A 5281-nucleotide genomic window follows, 5' to 3' on the forward strand; every position below is an offset into this window, starting at 1 on the left:
AAAACCTTAACAATCCCAATGAGGTGGGAAAATGAATGGAAGGTACTGAGGAAGTGAGAATAGGTATTTATAAACTATGTCGAAAAGCTATTCTTGGACGTAAAGAGAAAAAGTTAGTTCGGGGTGTTTTTGCTTTATAGTCTGTGTTTTCTCTGTGAAATAAAAGTTTGATGGGAGGTGATGTCACCTTGAGATAGCGCTCATCAAATATCCTATGTGCTTATCTACATTTTTCATCCTCCTTTGTAGTTCAACTGTTTTCCTTTGATTCGTTGTGGCCAGTGGCAAAGAAGCAGAATCAAGTGTATCACTTCTGAGCTGAGGTCATTAGGAGCCAGTGTCCCTCTTGTCTGGTCCTCTGCTATTGTGACATTGGAGGTCAAATAGTCCAGATGACGTGGCTGCAAGATGGATCAGGACCATGTGACCTGTAAGGGCTTTACTCAGTAGAGAAATAACGTACTCGTATTTTCCACTGAGATTCCTGTGTTCAATAGATCTGCCTGTGAGAGCTCAGAGAGCATAGCGAAGGCTGAAATGACAAAGACAGAGGGAGAGATGCTGGTAACAGATGGAAGGCGCCTGGCAGATAATATATTAAATGGTAAACAAAGCTGCTGGAGTAAGAGACAGAGTATATAAGAGATGAGAAGAAGGCCAACTGTCTGTAGTATCTAACGCTAAGGAGTGAGGAGAGAAACAACTGAAAAATAAACATAAAAAGAATGATGAGAAAGAAGCTAGGTGGTATGCCAACAGAAATCATAAAATTGCTATAAAACATAAAGGAAGGTAGTTTTCAAAGAAGCACCATTTAATGGAGTCAGTTGTTTCCCAAAGGCAAAATGCTGTGGGAACTGAAAATAAACCATCTGATTGGATGACTAAACTTTTATGAACAAAAGTGGAACCATTTCAGGAAAGTCATGGGAGAAGACGCTGTGTTACAGTGGGGAGAGTAATCAATACATTGTGAGGAAATGTGCCTTCATTTGCAAGAGATGCCAATTAAGAAGTGAAGACAGCATTTAAAGGGAAGGGATAATGTAAGAAAATTTTTTAAAAATTTAATTAAGGAAACTTGAATAATTCGAAGACAAAGAGGAAGGTATTAGTGAAAGACTGAAAATCAGAGAAAGCTATCTTAAGTTGTTGTTATGGACTGAATTGTGTCCCCCCAAAAATTATATGTTGAGGCCCCTCCTCATTTGACTGTAGAAGATAGGAGATAGGTCCTTTAGGGAGGTAACTGAAGTTAACTGAAGTCATAAGGGTGGGGTAATAATCTGACAGGGACTGATGGTGTCCTTATAAGAAGGGGAATAGATTCCAGAGATCTCTCTCCCTCTGCTCGTAGAGGAAAGGCCGTGTGAGGACACTGCAAGAAGACAGCCATCAGCAAGCCAGGAAGATTGTTCTCACCAGAAACCAATTCTTATGGTATTCAATACCTTAATCTTGGACTTCCACCGTCCAGCACTGTGAGAAAATAAATTTCTGCTGTTTAAGTCATTCAGTCTATAGTATTTCACTATAACAGCCCAACCAGACTAATACAGACCTTCATGTACACTGCAATATACAGAAGCTAAACAATGATTGTGAGCCAGAGAGTACATCTTGAACAGAAGTGTAATGACGCTTGTGGTACTCACAACTTCACGAATTTTGTCAGAAAGATGTGAAAAAAAGTCAGTCAGACAACGGTTCTGTTAGTGGATATTTTCTTTATGTGTTTGACATAAAGCAGTGTCTGACAGCCTCCCTGATACCCATCCGTATCGCAGTTTTGATTCTGTGGCCCCAGTTCCACATGGCACCAAGGTGCTGTGTACTGTCCATTCTTGGGTTTTTGGGTGCTGTACCTATTGCCAATAGGTGAGTCAAACCACTGGGGCTCTTCTGAAGTCCTCCCTAAATTTGGACCCAGCTTCAGCTCCAAATCCGAGTTTTCAGAGAGCCCAGAGTGAGGCTCGCCTGCCACAGTAGACACGTTGGCTAACGGGTTGCACTGCAGCACCCGCTCGGACAAGGGCACCATCACGATGCCACCGTTCTTCTTCTGCAGGGGCGGACCCGTGGACAGTCAGCTTGGCCCCCAGCACAGCCAGCTGCCTGTTCACTCTCTCGGCCCCTGTGAGGAAGGTGTTCAGCCCTGGCTTTGAGGTCAGAGTCGTCTCCTCTCTGGGTTTGTGTGAATGGAGGAGCCGCAGCCGTGGTCTGGGTGGTGTGTTGGCCCTGGGTTTCCGGGTTTGGAGGAGCATCTTACCACCTAGACCCCCACCTAGGGCTGAAGAGTTCAGGGGCTGTGGACCGTGGGTTTTGGGGGCAGAAGATATTTAACCTGGCGTTTGAGGAAATGGAGGGAGAAGAGGCTCAGGTTCAAGGGCTCCTGGTTTGAATCTCTTGCTTTAGGTTTGAGGGCCAGGGCAGTCTCTCACCAGAAGCTGCAGGATATCATCAGGAACATTGCGAGTGTTCTTGCACATACCCCGGGCAGCTGAGTGGGTGAAGATGACCGGTGCCTGTGACAGTTGTAGGGCTCGCCGTGCCACAGCATCCGAGACATGGGCCAAGTCCACCATCATGCCCAGGCGGTTCATTTCTGCCACCACCTTCTGCAGGGACAGGATGGGGAGAGGGCATGAGGGCTGCATTTATCTTGTGTGTATTTATCTGTAGGGAACAGGTGGGGCTGTACATTCACGTGGGGCAGGGTATGGAAGCCAGGTCCTTACCTCGCCAATGCCGGTGAGGCGACTGACATTGCTGTAGAAGGGGTGGATACCCTTTGCTGAGCTCTGTGCCCTGCTGGATGGCCAGGAGGCAGTCTGACTGGTGGCCATGACTTGGCTACAAGAGCGTAGAAAGAGGTTCTGTCGAACCGTCTACACCTGCAACTCCCTGATGCAAGAGGAGGGACCCAAACTGGGCTGTGCCTGGCAGTAGGAGGGCCCTTCTGGGGATTCAGTCTTGTTCTGCAAACCTCCATTCCCCTCCCGACCCCAGGTTCAGGGCTGGATCCCAGGGGTAAACTTGCTTTGGGCCCCAGCGTGATCTTGGGCAGATCCCTGCCTCACTGGGCACTTTCCATCTGCACCGTGCTCACCAGGGCGTGTTGCAGGTGTGGGTGAGTGTCACGTAGCGCACACCCAGCGCATAGAAGTTACGCAAGATGGAGAGGCTCCTGTCCAGTGAGTGGCCGCCCTCCACCCCAATGAGGCTAGCCAACTTCTGGGTATTGTTGAGAGCTGGGGGCAGGTAGGTCAGATGATCATTTTCAGAGGCAGGGGTAGCTAACTGAAGTCCCTAACACCTACCACCACCAGTCTGTTTACCATTTTTTCTTGTTTTTTTGGCCGTGCCGCGCAGCATGAGGGCTCTTAGTTCCCCCACCGGGGATCAAACCCGAGGCCCCTGCAGTGGAAGCGTGGAGTCTTCACCTCTAGACTACTAGGGAAGTCCCCCGTCTACCTTTAACTGAGGTCACAAGCTCCAGCTCAGAATAGGAGGCACACATGAGGCAGATGAGGTGAACTTGCTCCAGGGTGAGGCGCACAGCATCGCGTTCGTGGGTCCGGCATGGGACGTAGGCTCACCAGAACTGAGGGAAGGCAAGGGCTTAGTTTGGGCTTTGGAGCTCCTTGGGCTTCTCATAGCCTCCTCAGCTGGCACAACACTCACTGAGCCCAGAAGTCACATGTAATGCGTTGCTTTTTCTGTGGTTGGATGCCCGTCAGGTTGGCTCACTGTGACCCCTGTTCCCCCAGCATCCATGGCATGGCACTTTCTAGGTCACTATGGTAACTTAGTTCCAATGTGACGAACCTGTGGTCTCTGAGGCCCCCAAACTGCCCCACATTCCCCAGCAGCCATGGTGGCACCTTGTGTGTCCCTTTGGTACCTGGGCACCCACGAGATCATTTTTCAGCCTGTCCACGCTGGTCTGGCCATGGCTGAAATTGCGCAGATTAACATCCTGTAGCCCGTGGTGGTAAAACTGCCTCAGGGCCAGGGGCGTGTCGTTGTGGCTGGAGGGAGGTCAAGGCAAATAGGTGGGCTCCTTAGGCCTTGGGATCAGGCAGGACACATTGCCTGGCCTGGGCCAGCCTGTGGGTCCCCCACCTCCCACTGTCACACAGACTGTACTAGGAGCAGCTGGGGCCTGGGCTGAGGGGTGCCCACCAGGGAGGGGATGACAGAGAAGGGGAAGGGCATCCATAGATGATGGAGAGGACGCCCAGGGGTGGCGTGAGGGAGCCTCCCCACTAGCTCTGCATGCTCCGGACCTCCTGCCCTGCCCGGGGCCAGGCTAGGCACCCAGCGGCCCGCACACACTGCAGCCACCCGTCCACAAGCGGAAAGTCCCGCATCAGGGCCCGTGTGCGCTCCCGCGGACTTGGGGTACTGGAGGTGCCCCTCGTGGTCTTCACAGGTAACCAGCCGCAGCAGCAGACCCAGCAGGAGGAGCAGACACAGCAGAGGCCACTGGCTGAGTGCGCGGAGACCATCGAGGCGGGCAGAGGCGGGTCTGAGAGGGGCGGGCAATGGGGTTCTGCGTGTCGACACAGGGCACCCAGCGGCGCGGCCTCGCGAGGGGGGCGGTTTGAGGGAGGGGATACAGAGTCACAGGACCCTGCGACCCGTGCGCAGAGAGCCGCGATCCGGGAAGCCCAGCAGCCACAGGGCGGCAGTGCCCTCCCACCCCCTGCTCACAGGCAGCTCCTGCGGGCTAAGCTGGCCTCTGCGGAGAGCCCACTGGCCTCCCATCGCGGGTTCCCTCCACCCCTGCCCCTCTTCCCACTCCCACTGCTCCGAGGGGGCGCCCTAGGTTGCTCTCCCCGGCCTGTAACCTTCCTGTCCAAGCTGGGGTGCTTCTCTCAGAGGGCCACCTTCAGCCCGAGGCCTCCCGGGAGCACACCTTGTCCCCATCTGCCTGCAGCCGGCCCCGCCCACCCTGAGGGCTGCGTGCCAGTGTCTCTGTGGCCACAAGTGCTCTGGGCTCCCGGTTTCCCGGGACTGGGCCATGAGGGCTTGTGTGGGGGAAGAGATAGTTTCTGGAAATGCGGGGTGGGCGGGTAACCATGTGAGCTCTGGATTCAGGAAGGGGTCCTCTGCCCCCGACCTTCTCTCTCCACCTACTTGACTCCCCAACCTGCATGACCATTCTCTGGGGACTTCAACCAGCGCCTGGGAACTATCAGGAACCTCCCCCACTTCTGTCAGCCAGCCTCAGGGAAGAGCGCCCTCAGGAGTCTCTACACCTCCCCAGGGCCTGAAT

The 5281-nt window shown here is 53.2% G+C and overlaps 1 pseudogene across 1 annotated transcript; it reads right to left on the reverse strand.

Annotated features, from left to right (window-relative positions):
- Positions 1 to 513: 513 nt before the first annotated feature.
- On the reverse strand, positions 514 to 4770 carry LOC307065572 (dipeptidase 2-like; annotated as a pseudogene). Its single transcript has 9 exons — positions 4631 to 4770; positions 4348 to 4531; positions 3905 to 4031; positions 3475 to 3604; positions 3110 to 3251; positions 2739 to 2808; positions 2442 to 2618; positions 1866 to 2062; positions 514 to 532 (listed from the first exon to the last, which is right to left on the reverse strand). The product of its transcript is annotated as a dipeptidase 2-like (transcript).
- Positions 4771 to 5281: the final 511 nt, after the last annotated feature.

Source organism: Hyperoodon ampullatus (genome assembly GCF_949752795.1).
Source record: "Hyperoodon ampullatus genome assembly, chromosome: 2".
Lineage (NCBI taxonomy): Eukaryota > Metazoa > Chordata > Mammalia > Artiodactyla > Ziphiidae > Hyperoodon > Hyperoodon ampullatus.